The 18,052-nt window shown below is 38.2% G+C and overlaps 1 protein-coding gene across 2 annotated transcripts in view; it reads left to right on the top strand.

Annotated features, from left to right (window-relative positions):
- The window catches only part of CALCRL (calcitonin receptor like receptor), a 97,275-nt gene that overhangs the window by 13,528 nt on the left and 65,695 nt on the right, over nt 1-18,052 (top strand). The window contains exon 2 of one of the 2 annotated variants that reach the window (XM_046019647.1): nt 5,571-5,638. The exons of the other annotated variant lie outside the window; for it this stretch is intronic. The gene's annotated coding sequence lies outside the window, so the exon portion shown is untranslated. The remainder of the gene's footprint in view (nt 1-5,570; nt 5,639-18,052) is intronic. 2 annotated transcript variants of the gene reach the window in all.

Raw genomic sequence — 18,052 nt, 5'->3', positions numbered from 1 at the left:
TTCATGCTGTTGCCCAAACAAATGTTATTGACAATTCTCTAATTAGCCCTATTCTAACGAATTCCTCTTTCTAGCTGTCCTCACCTTGGACGTCTCTGACGGAGCAGAGGTGTCTGTGTTGACATGCATCACATCCCGGAATAAACCCGAGCTCTGCATGTTGTTCCAGGTCTGGTGACCGCATCTTTGGTAAATGGCAAGATGAAGGGTTTGAAGATTCACCCAGAAGTTGATAAAACAAGGCATGAAAGGAACAAATTAGGGAGGGAAGGGCCAATCTAGAGAACAGAGAAAATAGAAGATTCAGAAAATTTTCCTCTAGAGAACAGATACATAAATGACTGTGAGAACGTAATTAGCTTAGTAATTACTGCTCACTGAGTAAACAGACCGACATAAAATCAGTCAGAGACGGGTTTTGAAAGCAAAAGAAATCAGATCAAGACAAGGGAGTGAACAAAATAGAGAGGAAAAGAGAGAGAAGATAAAAGGGGAGGCAATAAAAGACCAAAAGTTTCACTAAGACAGATTTTATTTGCCAGAAAGGTTAGAAAGTAAAAACCCAGCCCTGAACTGCATAAATTCAGACGTGGAGACACTCAGCACACAGGGCCGTGGACAAGAGTTAGTCGGCGGATGGCTCCCAGCTGCTCGGCCCAAGAGTGTAGATAGGAAGACTGCATCTGCCCTTTTGTTTGGGAAACTGGGTTGAGGGTTAAGCCCAGAAGTTATTCCTTCTGAGGTGGGAAGTGTTTATGACGAAGTTGGAGAGGCAAACACCACCTCCTGGATGACAATCATGTTCTAATGCTTGGGCCCGATTGGTCAAGATAATAACTGTACTTTTAAGGGTCCATGGGGTCTGACTACTGGCAAGTCTATCTGTCTGGGACACTTTCTCAAAAGGCAGCCAGACATTAATATTAGCCCAGATACTAATATTAGTATCTTACTAATGATATTAGTAAGATACTTTACTAATTAATTTTTAATTAATTACTTATTTTTAAGACTTTGTTTTAATCCTAGCACATCTGTAACAGCAGAACTGTTTGGTAAAATACAAATCCCTTGGGTCATTCTAAATCTACCAAATCAGGCCGAGTTCGCTCAGCCTCCTTCTGTAGAGAAGGAAGAATGCTTAAATCATCTCTGTGCGCCCTGAAAATAGTTTTGTCTCTATTGAACTCTGGATATGGAGAGAATTAAGACATAAAAACACAGTTAGGTTTAAATTTACAAGGACAAAATGAAAGCATGAACAAGACACATGTTTAAACCAAGAGATTCTCTTTCTAAATAATAAAATAACAAGCATTAATTCACATGAACTACATATAAATAACAAGACAAAATTCTTCTAATTTTGATTTGAAAATTAATAGTTTTGTGATTTATTTGCAGGTGCATTTCCCCATCTGAATAATCATAACTTAAAAGTCTTGAGAACCTGGTAATAATCCAAAATATAACTTTACTGACCTTTCCTCTTTCACTGGACACAGGGGTCAGCGCACAGACACACACACACACACACACATGAGTGATTCATGGGCTGTTCATTGTTGGTGTTCCAAAATTCCCTCCATACAGCTAGGAAAGTAACCTAAATCAAATAGAATTCATACGCCTAAATCATATTTTTAAAATTCTAAGTATTTAACTTGCGCATTTTGAAGGGTCTAATCTTAACAATATCCTGACAAAAGTAAGGAAACTTTCCTGTTGGGTCGGTGATGTATGAGGCAGCTGCATTTCTCCCACCCCAGGGCTCTGACCTGTCCAAAATTTAGTGCATTTTGATATTTTTATCCATAAATCCACAATAAATACACAATTCCAGATGGAGGAATCATACTCTCCCTACTGTTCTACAAAAATGTTTTCTATTTTAAAAATCTTGGAGACACAGAAGATTATGCACAGCATAAACACGTTGTTTAAATAAGCGAACGCGTGTTCATGGGACCCAGCCCGTCTACCGTGTCCCCTTAGCTGAGTCTCACACGGCCCCAGAAGGACACCCTGACCCAGACTCGTGCTCACTGTCCCTGGGCTTTACTCTGTGGCATGACCGCCCACACGCACGCTTTTAAGCAGAGTGTTCTTAGTTTGCTGCTTTCATCTTTAGGAAGGTCATTATGAAGGTCATTCTGAATGCAGCCTTCAGAGACGGCCTCTTCCATTTAGCATCTTTGGGGATGCAGCCCTGTGAACGCAGGCGGCGGTTTCTTTTCCACTGTGGCAGTGCTCCCCGGTAGGACACACCGTAGCACATGGCAGGGGTGCGGCCGACAGACGCTAGTTCTCTCTCCTCCCGACACACGACACACGTGTGCATCGCTTCCTCCGCTTTACTACTACAAGCCACGACGCAGCGAGTGTATTTCTCACAAATCTCCTGGTACACGAATGCCGGAGTCTCTTCAGGGACTGTCCTTCCGAGAGGGACTTCAGGAATTTAGAAACTCAAAGTGCTTGTACCAATTTCTACTCTCATCAGCTGTGTGTGACGTTTCCACGGCACCACGTCCTTTCCAACATTTTCTATTATTGTTAAACTTTAAATTTCTGCCAGACCGGTGGGAGTACTGTAGGATCTCATTGTGATTTTAATCTGCATTGCCCTGATCATTAATCACAGCGAATATGTATATAAAAAGAATTAACATTTTTCTGAGAAAGGGTAGCAGTGACTGGAGGTTCTAGAGTGACAGGTGAGTCAGTTTCAGGGATAAGAACTTAGCAGAAGGACTAACTACCTCATTTTGGTTCGGCGGTCCAGGAAAAGAAGGCTTAGTTGATTGATTACTTTTAAATACATGTTGATTAGGTTTAGTTGATTTATTACTTTTAAATACATGTTTAATGTATAAAATGTACTTTATTGCTTTTAAAACTTTTAAAAATACTTTTAAATTTTACAAAGTAATTTAAAAATTACTTTTAAAACTTGAAAGGTATAAATAGCCTTTCTCAGCGTGACAAGAACCCAGACTGCAATCCTGACAGTCATATCTCTAACTTCCCATTTCCTTTATTCAAACCCTCCATCAAACACACGCCAAAACCTCTTTGAAACGTAGAGGAAGAAAATGAACAAGTCCATTCAGATGGATGTGCACTTTTTTTTAAATACACTTTAGTTTTTGAAGCAGTTATGAGTTCACAGCAAAACTGAATGGAAGGACAGACATTACCCATGCAGCCCTGTCCACCTTCGTGCACAGCTTCCCTCGCGGTCAACATCTGCCCCAGAGCGGCACCCTTGCTGCGACGGAGGAACCTGCAGCAGACACGGCACGTGATCCCCCAAATCCAAAGTTCACGTTAGGGTTCCCTCTTGGAGTGGAATATATATATATATATATATAATGACATGTGTTTTCAGCTTTTTGTAATCTTCCAAAGAGTTAAAATCACTTATGGAGCTTACAAATCTCTTGAAAGAGGTAGTGTCTACTGTGGTAAAAATTATTTCTCATACATAAAAACATTCTAGAAGATGCTGGAGTTTGTGTCTTTCACGTAATCTCCCATTTTGGAAACCACTTGCTTGTCCTTAGACACACCAGCTGAATCTAACCAATATATTTTTTCAAATTACTAAATTCACTTAGATTTGCATCTTTTTAGCCCACCTGTTGTGCATCACCTTGACGTGACATTATGAGGGGTGATCTGTTATTCTTATCTGCTCTATTTCTTTTCTCTGTTTTCAGGGTTTAGTTGATTTTGATTTCATTGTCTAATCAGCTTAGGCAACGGCACTACTTGAACAAAACCAGCTTCTCTTGAGTTTTCTCCAGATACATCAATCTAGAGGCTTTATGTTTTCTTTGCATCTTTTCTTCTGGGATGTCAATTAACCTTTGGTACCACAGATACAGATATTTTTCAGAGGAACGTGGAAGTCAGACCATGCTGACACATGCATGATTTTGTTAAAACGTACGACACACTGGCATGCCTGGGTGGCTCAGCTGGTTAAGTGCCCAGTTGTTGACTTTGGCTCAGGTCATGTTCTCAAGGTTGTGGAATTGAGCCCTGGGAAGGGCTCTGCGTTCCGTGGGGGTCTGCATGCGATTCTTCCCTCTCCCTCTGCCCCTTCCCCTGCTCTCTCTCTTTCAAACAAATAAATAAATCTTTAAAAAAAGTACAGTGCGTTTACTAATCGAAGTTACCTCATCAGTAAAATTTCTGGTAGCCAGAAGAAACTACTGACATATTTGGTTTTTATTTATCCCAAGTCACCAAACGGGTGGAAAGACTGTTCCCAGCATTTTCAGTTGGAGCGAAAACAAAATCTCTAGAGCCCTGCAGAAGAAAACGAGCAACACTTCATGGTCCTTTCTAATTCATGTGTTCTTTTCTAGCAAGTTGGGAAAATACTCAAAATAAACTTCCACTTTGAACTTTCCGAATTCCATATATATGCCAATAAAGCCCGAGACGGACAAGAGTTTTTATTCTTTCCAAAATAGCTTGTAGAAAATCCAGATTCTAAAAGTGTGCAGTGTTTGTTGTGTAAAAATACACACCTCCTTAATAAGACTGGTCATGATCCTGACTGTAACATACACCACACAATTTATAACAATACATAATAAATTACTAAAAGTATGTGAAGGTGCACTACTTTACAAAGTAATCCAAAATTGTTTTTGAGTCACAAAAATTTGATTGCAAAGATCGCTCTTAACTTTTGAGTTTTCATGTAAATATCTTTATTGACTTCATAGAAATCCTTGGTGACAATTCCAAGGCTGTTGCTAGAAGTAGCAACAAATTGATGATCCACAAAAGTAGGTCCAATAAAAACTTCTCAAATCACAATAGGAACTAATGGAGATAAGTAACTTGTGAACACCAACTTGACATTTTTGAAGTTCAGTAAGTCCAAATACCATGTAAATGCAAAGCAAGATTAAATCCTAGTATCTTGCCTTCAACATTAGTTTGAGCCCAAAAAGAGGCATATAAACCCCATTTAATACATTAAGTCCTCATTCGTTGGTGGTGGGGAATCTCACTTTTTGGTAATGTCCTATGTTTAAAGAAAGTCAAATGCTAAACTGCCATGATCTAGGCTCTGCCTTCCTCTTCGACAAGGTCTAGGACACTCGTTGCCCCTCATTCAGCCCACCCTGATCACACTGACCTTCTTTCTGTGCTCTGAACCCGCTGCGTCATGCCATTCTCAGAACCACTGACAGATCCTTCCTTTCTTCCAAGAGCAAACTTTCCCCTGAACATTTCAGGGTCACCTCTTCCTACTGCTAAGATCTTGAACAACAGGGACCATCCTTCACGTTTGTGTCCCTTAAAATCTTGTTCATTAAAAATAACGTGCCAAGAACCAAGTTCTTGATTCCCTCCAGGTTAGCACGATGGCAACCTAGAAGTACGGACACTTCTTCTCCTAACTTCCCATTAAAATTCAACATCGAAAATACAGGGTGTATGGTTGGAACAAAAGAGCCCACACTAGTGTATAACTTGAAGTTCTGTAAAATCACTATTCACTAATAATATTACCAAGTTCACAGGAATGTTCTCTTGTCCTCCAGGGCTCTGCGATGAAACAGCAACCATTCGTGCTGGCACCTGTCCAAACTCTGGATGGCCCTACTTTCAGGTATTGTCTACATGACAAAAAGAGAGGAATATATTGGATTTCCAGTGGAACTGACAATAATACGGACATGTTGACAATAGTGAGGAAGATTTCACAGACTGACTTATAACTTAATGCCAAATAACTCCCAATAAAGGAAAACTTTGAAAGATAGTCCAACAAGATATTGGTAGAGATGGACTTATGGACATCCAGCAACCTTATGAAGTCATTTCCTGGGCCTTAGGTTATGAATGTAGCTCCTAAATTCTTATTACCTTGGCCAGAGAACTAGGAGCGTTAAATTAATTTAAATGGGTCCTATCAGATTTAGCAATGTTAGTAATTTGGTAATATTTGCCACAAACACACACACACACACACACACACACACACACAGAGGTATGTTCATATATGCATATATGTAATGTCTGTAGCTAACCTTGTTATAACTATGTCTATATTTCCATATTACATACATAGAAAACAAACTATGTTTAACGTTATTAAATAATAGAACTATGTTGCTCATTTGAACTAAATGACATTCCTCTGTAGAGTCCTTTCTTTTCTGAATCACATAGTCGCCGTTCTATTCCTATAAATGATTATAAAACTTTCCCATAATTGGAACGTAAGAGGATATCACTTGTCAATAAGAGAACAGGAAAATGGGGGGTAAGCTGTTTTAAAGATTTAAGTTGTTCTAGAGACTATTTTTAGAACTCCCTTGCTGAACAGTTTCCATTTCAATCCTGGGCATTAATTACGTGCTTCAGGGCACGGGTGCTTCCGAGGAGATTACTGCTGTAGACAGACACGTCTTTTAATTCACGTTTAGCATTATACTTCCATGTCAATAACGTATTAATTATGCAATTATTATTACACGTCACAGCCCCCTCCCTGACAAAACTGAAGTCGTTTTCCTGTCCTAACTTATTTTTAGACGGCAAAGTATTTAAGCAATTAGATTATGTACCATCTTGATAAACTATAATAGCGTTAATGAAAAAAGCCTCCTAAATAATTTCATCTTAAATTCAAAGCTAAGTGACATAATTCCTTCTTCTGATTTTTAAACTCCCAAGTCATCCTGCTGGACCCAAAAATAGACTCTCCATCACCATTCTTTCCCACAGCATATCTTTGGGAACTCATCATTGTTGTTCTCCTCCTCCATGTGTCAGCCTTCCTCTGCACAGCACGTTTCACATGACTCAATGTCTTGTACAGAGGTTTGGATGCTCGAAATGCCTACTTATATCTGACAGCTGAATTTCTCTTCCTGAGCATTTTTATGTGAAATGGAGCCAGATCAATTTTTATAAGCTCCAATTTTGCTTAATGAAGACATGTCGGAAAGAGCATAAAATGGAAGAAAATTCACTTACTAGGCAAAAACTGATTTTGACTTCCACAGTTTATCTGTCAAGATAAACAGTACCAGTCATCTTCATGTGGAATTTAAGAGGATTATACAATGTTTTTTCTAGGTGTCTTTCTAACTTAATAAATTTTAACATCTTTTGGAATACTGTAAATGACATGAATTGGAAGTGGCTTGAAAATGAAAGGTTCAAATTCAAACTCTTTTCTCTTCATTCGATTGATCTCTGAGGAGTTTTGTAAGATTTTGGGGGGAGAGATTTACTGCCTCTTTGGCATTATTTAAAATTTTATTTTCAACAAGTACAGCTTAAAGTGAATGTGTGTTTAAATTCCAGCAGGAAAGATGTTGAAAAATTGTCTGAGATCAAAAAAAAAATACAAATGAGAACCAGGATTGAAGTTTGCTATCGTATTAGCTTGACTCATCTATGGTTTAATTTCAACCTAATGAAAGAAGCACAGAAACGAAACTCAAACTCTTAGCTCATCTACCACAGCTGTGGCTTAGGAGGCAAAAAGTCTCTTATACTTCTACTTTCCAAATCTGTAAAATGAGCAAGTTTCTCTATAAGACTACTCAGGTTCATTCAGCGCTGAGATTCTAGAGCCTCTGAATGTAACTGTGCTGAATTAAAGACAGGAACAAGTGTAAATACTCTCCGAAGTTTTCCGTAACGAATAAAATGACTTGTCATAGCTCAGTTCTAACTTTGGACATTTTGCCCTTCTTTCATCGGTTAGACTCTGAAATAGAACTTATGGTTGAGAGGTGGGAAAGAGAAAAAAATAGGAGGCTATCTCTGGCTAGACTGAGTATTGGCAACAGAAGGGTCGAGTTTGTAGTTATCACTACGTTTAATAATCTGACTAAAAGTTCTTTTGTGTCCCAACATTGCAACAATATTAATTTTTACATTTCTAATAACTTGATAGTCCACTTTCACATTTAAATCTTAATCCAACTGAAATTGAATCTGAGATATAAACTTTTCCTCCAAATTGATGGACAGGTTTATCAACACTTTTCATTAAATAGTTAATCTTTACTATTGCTGATTTTAAATTTAACTAAATTATCATACTTACTAAATTCTTTTAACAAAATTATTTTGGAGGGGTGCCTGGGTGTCTCAGTCCATTAGGCATCTGGCTTTGGCTCAGGTCATGATCCCAGGGTCTTGGGATCCAGCTCCGTATCTGGGTCTCTGCTCAGTGGGGAGTCGCTTCTCCTTCTCCCTCTGCTGCTCCCCTGCTCTGCAATCTCTTGTTCTCTCCCTCTTTCAAATAAATAAATTCTTCAAAAAAATTATTTGGATTCTAAGGTCCATTTGTCTTTTATTGGTTCAGTTAACCTTTAGAATCACTCATTATCTTGTCTGCATTACACTTATGCATTACTGGGGAGAAAATTAAGCATCTTCATACATGTTAGTTTTCATCTACTAATACAGTGTCTATTTATGAAAAATTATTTTATGCTTATAAAATAATTATAATTGTAACAGTAATGCAATCAAGTATGATTTTTAAAAACTTTCACTGACAGTCATTTGGACGGGAAATTTTTTAATAAAACTTCACCAAGGTGCATATTTTGTCGCATGGAAGATTTGAGCAGGGAAGATTTGATTGAAAATTCTCCTGTGAAAAGATGAGAAGAGGCTGGCCTGGCAGGCACTTTACAGGAAGGGAAGAGAACAAACACTGCTGTTCTTAAAATGCTCTTCTGCTCAGTGACCTACCTTCTACCTGTCTTTATCTTTCTGGCTTACCTGCAGTATGATGGATTGGGTCTGGGATAATGTGACTAGACACCACATGTATCATAGGGAAGTGAGCTGTTGGTGTTCCCAGTAAACAAGGAAATATAAGGCTTTATAAGCAATGGATTGGAACATACCAAAAAGGCTTCTCTTTTGTTATGAAGGATAGCAGATTATAAGGAGGTTAAGAAAGTTCCTTTGAACCTGGGCTTATAATTCTATTTTGAATAACTTATATTTGTAATTTATCACCATTAACAAATAGCTTACTTTTATTTTTTGATAATGAAGTTTCATTTTTGATAATGAAGAACATTATACATTTGCAAAAATGTAAGAGGTTTCCATTACATGTGGGGAAACTCCCTAACACTTACCAAAATGCATTGACTCATAAAATTAGCAATCAGTTGAGCAGGAACACCTACAACGAAGGAATTTTTGTATTTGAAAACCTTGTTCAGTGTGATAGACCCATGCTTATGGTTAAGAATCAGATCCTTCAGGCCAAATGTCAGCCAGAGTCTATCAGACTCCAGACGGCTTCTAATAGTGGATGTGATGCGGACTTTCCCTACACAGGAAAACCCCACATGAAAAGAAACACCTCCCCACCCCCCACAGAAAACATTGTTTGTTTTCTTAAATATTTTATTATTGCTTCATCTGTCTTCCATCCCATCTCCCAGGCCTCCTTTAAGCTTCTTTTCAAAGCAAATTTTTTATCTCTTTATGGAATACATCGATTTTGCCAAACCTTTCCTCTCTCTAAAATATGCGGAGCTCAGCCCGAGTGTGACAAGGAAACCATCACTTGGATTTTGCCTCTTCAGTTACACCCACCAGGACTGTGATGAGCTCCTGGCCTCTCTCCCTAAACTGCCCAAACTAACCTGTTTCTGAGAGTATGCCATTTTCCGTTTATGTCATTCCATCGGTCACATTACACTTATAAATGCTAGACTCGGTGGGGGGCAGGGGGCTCCTGGGGGCTCAGTTGGTTCAGCATCTGCCTTCGACTCCATATGGGGCTCCTGGGATTGGCCCCGCATGGGGCTCCCCGGTGAGCAACGAACCTTCTTCTCCCTCTGCCTCAGCCTCTCCCCGCTCATGCTCTCACTCTCTCTCTCTCAAGTAAATAAATAAAATGTTAAAAAATAAAAACAAGTGCCAGTTGGGCAAGCCTTCCGCTTTGTGGCTTGCTCCACTCACGTACCGCGTCCTGCTGATGTATTTAACGACGTATTATTTATATGTCCATGAGATATTTAGAAACCGAAAAACATTTACAAGTACTGCTTCTGTAAAAGTGAGGAGATTTCTACCTAAAGGAGTGGAAAAATGCCTGGGACTTAGGAATTAAAAAAGGATGTGGACGATGAGGAAAGCACGGTCATTTATTGTAATTTACAGGAAATTCCTGCTGTGGCTCAAAGCTCCTTGCCCTCCCAGACTGCACCAGATACAAGACAAAGGAAAACCCATGCAAACGGTTGTAGCTTTTAATGCTGAGTCTAAAGTTTGCTGCCCTGAGAAAGAGACTCTGGATTTGAAGGGAGCTAAAGCTGTGATTCAGTAACCCTGGCAAACAGACCTGGTGACAATTAGTTAATTCAAGCCAGCCTTTAGACACTTTTATTTGTTTTAGGCTGTTTTGTATGACCCCAAAACCACCAGATGAAAATTAAACACTTCTGTCAAATGTTTTGTCTACATGCCACCAAAAAGTAAAAGAAATTTAAGCAACCAATAACTACCAATTCCCATTGTAAAGAATTACCTCGTTGGGCATATTCATTTTTTTAAAGATTTTATTTATTTATTTGACAGACAAACCACAAGTAGGTAGAGAGGCAAGCAGAAAGAGAGGGGGAAGCAGGCTCCCTGCCGAGCAGAGAGCCCGATGTGGGACTCGATCCCGATGCGGGGCTCGATCCCAGGACCCTGAGATCATGACCTGAGCCGAAGGCAGCAGCTTAACCCACTGAGCCACCCAGGCACCCTGGGGGCATATTCATATTTTAAAAATAAAAGTTGACTACTGTTAATGAAGCTTTAAGCAGAATAGCCCCTATCTATAAGGAAAAAATGATGCCAATGCTGAATTTTTTATTTTTTAGTATCTCCAAAATAGAGTAAACTTGTTTTTCACATTTACTGGATAATTAGTAATAAACTCCAACTTTAAATCATTTGGGATTCCACTTTACAGATGTGCTAATCTTAGTTACTTATTTCCAGAAAAAGTTTATTATTCCCTATTTACTCTCAAATTTTTCTGAAGTCCTTGGACATTCAGTGAAGGATCCAGACGGTGGTATGACACATAGGCTGCCACCCACTGGACACACACACACACACACACACACACACACACACACATCATGAAGTACTTTTCCCATCATAAGTCCAAATTTTCTGAATCACATTGGACCTTAGAATTTATGGCTATATCCAGATCATAAAAATATTCCTCCACAGTATCCTATTGAGATAAGTTTTGTGTTTTCTTAACAAGGGAAGAATAATATTCAATACTTCTATAACATCTCAGATTCTGTCTTACATTTGCATATTTGGTGGAAATTTATATACAAACATGCACACATATGTGTAACTTTAGAGAACATTAGCTGAACTTCAAATGCGTTCTGAGAAAAAAAATCCATGCAATAACAACGAAGAGAAAAAGTGTGTTCACACAGATACATTAAGTTAAAAGCTAAGACTATTTTTTGGGTTTACGTTTTATAATGTAAAATGGTTTGGAAAGTTCTATAAATCTCTGTAGCCAGAAAATTCTTCTAGGGTGACTTCTGGATGACTCAGTCAATTAAGCATCCAACTCTGGATTTTGGCTTATATCATGATCTCAGGGTCCTGGAATGGAGCCCCGTGTGGGGCTCTCCACTCAGCAGGGAGTCTGCTTAAGGATTCTCTCCCTCTCCTGCTCCTTCTGCCCCTCTCTGTGGGTCCCTCTGCCCTTCCCCTGCTTGCAGACATGCACACGCTCTCTCTCTGAATGAATACATAAATCTTAAAAAAAAAAGAAAAATTCTTCTATTACATTCTATTGTTTTCTATTACTGTCTTTGAAGATCATATTAATCTTTGAAAAATTTAGTAGTGAACAGGGAATAGTCAAGTTTTCTCTGATAAACCCTACCTACCTAAATATAGTAATGTGAATTGTAATTTCTATTCTCTCTATTATAATTCTGTAACTTGTAGGTCTTTGATGCCGTTTCTTGGCACAGAGCTTTAAAAAGCCTAATATTCAATATTCTAATATAATAGCTTTATAGCTTTGTAGAGCCATAAATATCCTTACAGATTTTTTTTTTTTTAAATTTGAGAAAGAAAGAGAAAATGAGAGACAGAACATGAGGACGAGGGTCAGAGTGAGAAGCAGACTCCCTGCTGAGCAAGGAGCCCAACCATGGAACTCAATCCTGGGACTCCAGGATCATGACCCAAGCTGAAGGCAGCCACTTAACCAACTGAGCCACCCAGGTGCTCTCCTTACAGATTTTTGATTCAACCCTCTACATTTCTGAAATGAAAAATAGAGAAATAGGCAAATAAAAAATGGTAAAAGAAAATAGTAACGTGGTGTCACAACCAAAATTAATATGTTTCTCTTCAATATACCTGTATTGACTATTCTACATAATGCCTACAAATACGTAATTATGTCTTTTAGAACTTATCTGTAAGCAACACTCCACTCTTCGCATAAACTTAACCTTCCTCCTTGTTCTGGATGTCCTATTACATGACGAACTCGGAACTTCAAGCATTCTCTGGTTAAGGACCTGTTATCCTTAGGCTATCGCTGTTGTTAAAGTTGGTAAATCTTTCTCACAACGTCCCCAGTCACATCCTGTTCAGTCCGAACTTCAAGAAATCACCCTGTTTTGAGTTCTTGTCCAATTCGGTGTTCACTGCATTTGTCCAGTTATTTTCGAACTGGGCTCCCATCATGTGGTGATGTACCGTAACTTCAGGATCATTGCCTCAAGTGCTCTCAGGCAGTCTGGTGCAAACTCTGCTCAGATAAGCACTGCAATTGTATCTCTGTTGAAAAAAATTGACCTGTCAAAGTTTTGAAATTATTCTCCACAACCTGACATGAAAATACTACCCAGTTAACAGAGAGCACACATATGTGCACAGAGACTGTGGCCACAGTGTCTCTTCCAGGTCTCTCAACTGCCATTTTATTACATTTTTCTCTCTTTATGTAGCAACCGACTTAGCACCAGGGCCTGAAGACACTCAGGAGGCATTAAGTTTTACACTGAAAAAGGTTTGAGATAAAATTTATTTTATTACAGAAGATAAAGCCAGACTTAGTAGGGGCACCAAGCTGACTTCAAACATTGGTGAAATCGACAAAAATAAAGACAAAGCACAGACTCTGTTCATTAAACATAACTCTTTTAAGTCACTGATTTTTAAATATGTCTGAACCCAAATGTAAATATATATTTTCTACTGAAATCTCAGTGATAAAGAACACATGACCATTTGTGGATAGAATTGGTTGTTCACATTTTATCTCAAAAGTGCTGTTACATAGCTCACAGGATTTTGTATCTTTGGGATGATTTCCCCGAGGCAGCATAGGATAACAAATAGGGGTTTGAGGTAGGGAACATGTTTCTAGTCTTCTCTCTGCCTGACCATTTGCATTAATGTGGTCAGGACATTTCACGTCCCCTGTCCTGAGTGTCCTCATCTATAAACTAAAGGTTTTGTACTTACTCGATCTTGTTTATATTGTGAAATGATGACATTTAAACAAAATAATAAAGACAACATGCATATAATTGGTTCTCATCAAATAAAAGCTTTTATTATTATTATTACTATTGTTATTAATGAAACCATTAGGTTCTTTTAATAATTTCTATGAATGGCATTGTTTCAGTTTTGTCTGACGGTGTTCTGTTTTAAATCATTCCAACAGTCTGTGTTTCACTAGAATTGTATGTAAAAATATGGGTACTTACTGTGTTTCACTAGTATCAAGATAAAATTTAAAAAAATTTAAAGTGTCTTCTATGGTTAAGTCTCCTCAACTGTTAACTGGTCATGCTTATATGGCTTATCTGAAAGATTCCTTACTACATCATTTTCCAAAAATCATGTTACATACTGTTTTACTAATTCTGAAAAAAAAATATTTTCTGGAGTCAGAAAGATTTAAAACTGTATGTGATTGCTAAAATGAACAATTTTAAGGCAGAAGTTGCATAGTACTATTTAATATGGTCCATTTTTTTCTTGAAGTATACGCTTATACTCTTACCATAAACAAAGAAATCAAGTTGAATGTAAATGAACAGTAAGGATTATTTATACTCATATCCTCTCTCAGGAGGAGCTACCATGCTCGTGGGCACAAAGTAAGCAAGTGCTCCGTAAACACGGATCTTTTAGTGACGGTTCTATGGGGGGGGTAGCATGTGCTTCATATAAACGTAAAGATAGTACTGATAAGTATCTAGGTAACCCGTGACTATTGGGGGAAGTGAAATAGAACCGGGTCCAGAAGTAGCTCTGGTTAAGAATGTATGTTTAGGGTCAGGGAGTCTCAGGTTGGAATCTTACCTTGCTGACTTCACTAGTGAGATAACTTTGAGCTTTAATTTCCTAATCTGGAAAAAATAAGAGAAAGGATGTAATAATTTGTGACCCTCAGAACTGAAAATGATAGTGTGCCTATTGTGCCTGACAATGCTGAGCACACAGTAAACAATAAATGGTGCTATTACCATGTAAATTATCCTATAGTCCTGATTGTAACTGTTATAAGTCACATCAAATTAAACCTTGGTTTATAGCAATTTATTTTAGGTAGTATTTAGATATTTAGATAGTGTATATATTTTTTGATATTTTGATAATAGACTATTGAATGCTACCTCGATGAGCTCCTTTTATTAATTAGAGGAACCAGGATGAGATGCCTGGTCTTCCTACCGCCCTCCGCCAGCACGTATATGCTTGAGGAGCACAGAGGGACTGTGAATGTCGCTGAAGAAGGAACTGGGAGACTGTTCTGTTTGTTTGCTGATGCCTAACTTAAGACGAGGAAGACATAAAAATTCCTGGTGTGGCACAAACCTAGACTTTACTGGACGGTTGAACTAGTTTGGAGATTCCAAGGACTCAAAGATGGAGGGAATATTTTCATGAGAAAATTAGTGAAATTCTGGTCAGGAATTGTGCTGTTTTAGAGCTCAGGTGGCAATACAGAGGGTAAATTTAGAAGTCTTTTTTTTTTTTTTCTTTTTTTTTTTTTTTTTAAAGAAGCCATTTTCTACCATTCTGCATAGAACGTAGGACTCTGGCACCTCTAGATTTGAAGACTTGGAGAGGATTAGGGTATAGTTTTTGTGACATCGTTGTCAGGTTGAAGTAATAAGACATGGTAAGATTAAGGTCACTTACAGTGATTCTAAGGGCAGAGGGCCTAGGCAATGGCAGTCGAATGCTGGAGGAAGAATGGTGTTGGTTGCTCCTACGAAAGAGACTGGCTTGCGACGCATCTCTTTAGAGATTTCAAGAGACACTTAAGACTTTGCAGGATGCTGGAAGTCATATATTCCAAGGGGCAGACAAAATCAGAAATATCCATAGGCTTCTGGGGTCTAACAATTTAAGATTTAAGGTTTCAGTCACACAAAAAAGAGATTTTTAAGTCTTAGTTCTTTATTAGTCTTATTGATAATTAAGATATTTTGATTGTATGGAACCAAGAGTAGGTTTCAAAGTGTTTGGATTTATGGAAATAGTGAGTGAGCTATGGTATTAGCTGCTTGATTCGAAGTATCCTGTGGTTTGATGTGAGTCACCTGGCGATAAAGAAAATGGATGATATTTCCTAATAAAGTTATTTTCAAATAGGCAAAAATGAGCATAGCTACTTCCACATGGGAGGTCTTGCTGCTGCTCTATGTAACCCCTAGGATTAATCTATTCATGGCTTAGATAGTTCTAGCTAAGAGCCAACATGTAAATTCCTGTAAGTCAGCATTCAAAAGTCAACATTTGGTGCGTTCAGAGGAAATTCTCCAATGGCTTTGAAACCCTTAACTCAATTATTTCTCAAAACTCCCGCAAAGCATTCAATATTTGATAGGTCTACTTAAAGATAAACTCCTAAACATGTATGATTGATACATTTAAGTGTAAATAATTTAGGACTAGATATTAGAAATTTTCTTTCATTCCTTGTCTGAACACTAGCGTTCCCCCACACTCTACTGTCTTAGGTCCCTTTCATGAACATGTCAAAATTCTTTTTCTTTTTCTGAAGATACCACTTAAACATATATACTCTTGGAAAGTAAATTCATATTATCTCCTATTGAGTCTGGACTCCTATTCAGTCATACGCAGCCCTCAATGATTCATTTTCCTCCTGGAAGTAGTTGAAAAGAATGTGTCGTCAGTTTCAATGTATTCTTTCAGCAGAGATTTTTGGCCTGCTGAGCTCTTTGTAGCTGTGGGCAAATATGTGAAACTTGGCAAGAGCATCAGCATGCCCTTCACCACAGAGACAGCTGCCTCTCCCTGCTGGTCCACTTCTTTCCTTTTAAAAAAATTATCAAAAGAAGAAGAAAAATAATTATGAGTATTAGCCTATTTGAGCTATACTTTTATCCAGTTCATTGTAATGCTACTGTTACACTTTGGAAAAAATAGTAGTTCAATAAATAAGAGATTTTTCCAATATATGCATTATGAACACTAAGTTATAATGTCATGAAAGAACTTTGATCTCATCCAGAACTAGTTATTTTAAATGATTCTTGGGGCGCCTGGGTGGCTCAGTGGGTTAAAGCCTCTGCCTTCCGCTCTGCTGGTGATCCCAGGGTCCTGGGCTAGAGCCCCACGGCAGGCTCCCTTCGGGTGGTCTACTACAGCTTCTGCCCCTTCCGAGACTCATTCTCTCAATCTCTCTTGCTCTCTCTCAAGTAAATAAAATCTTAAAAAAAAAAAAGAAGAAAAATCAATGATTCTTTTAATCAAGCTGATTCTTGATACAAAAGACAGACTTGTATCTTATATTCCCTATCTCAGAAAGATAGGATCTTTTAAAAACATGAAATAACACATTTGATTAACTTCAACCACTCCATGAAAATTATTTTCAATGTTCTCATTCTGAAAGTTCTCTTAGGAATGTTAGCATCTATTACATTTTATAGATTTTGGAATCACAACTGAATGTTCTATGATTAGTAGAGCAAACAGAGGGTAAGTTGGTATTCGAGCCAGTCTCTGCTTCCAAAAAGGTGAGCATGTGACTCCAGAACTGAGCTATTAATCATAGCATTTTTTAAATTGCTACATTTAATGGCTTAATATTATGCTATTCGTCTTTCCAATGCCTTCAGGCAGATGCCATAGATCTTTTAGAGATAGATTTATGCCACTAGTTAAAATAATCTAAGGAAGGCCTTTTTTTTTCCTTAAAGACTTTATTTATTTATTTGACAGAGAGAGAGACAGCGAGAGAGAGAACACAAGCAGGGGGAGTGGGAGAGGAAGGAGCAGGCTTCCCGCTGAGCAGGGAACCCTACGTGGGGCTGGATCCCAGGACTCCCAGGATCATGACCTGAGCCAAAGACAAACGCTTAATGACTGAGCCACCCAGGCATCCCTGGAAGGCCTTTTTAATGCATTTTAATTTAACCTCACGTATAGTATTTTCTTCAGTTAACACAAATTGTTCTTTTGCAAATTGAAATATATTTCTTTGTTCTAAATTTTGAGTAAATGAAATGGCCTATTTATTAGTAAGAAAGTGTTTAAAATGAGATAATTTATACTGATACCATTTATAAATTTCTTGGAAATTTTTCTCTAAGTTTCACTTTAGATTCAAGTTCTGAGAACTGACTAAAACCTAACTGTATTCGTCTGCTAGAGCTGCTATTAAAAAATCACAGACTTGGAGACTTAAACAATTAAATTAATTTTCTCTCAGTTCTGGATGCTGGAAGTTCGAGATCAAGCTGTTGGGTGGTTTGGTTTCTCTTTAGGCCTCCCTTTCTGGCTTGTAGATGTCCACCTTCTGACTGTGTCCTCACATGGCCTTTTCTCTGTGTGTGCATCCCTGGTGTTTCTTCCAGTTCCACACTTATGACCTCATTTCATCTTAATTACCTCCTTAAGGAACTGTCTCCAAATACAGTCACATTGTGGGGTAAGGCTTCAACATGTAAGTTTTTGGAAGAAAGAATTTAGTCCCTAATGCCAACAA

This window comes from Meles meles, chromosome 9, assembly GCF_922984935.1.
Source record: "Meles meles chromosome 9, mMelMel3.1 paternal haplotype, whole genome shotgun sequence".
Classification (NCBI taxonomy): Eukaryota; Metazoa; Chordata; class Mammalia; order Carnivora; family Mustelidae; genus Meles; species Meles meles.
This window is presented reverse-complemented; position numbering and strand designations above follow the sequence as displayed.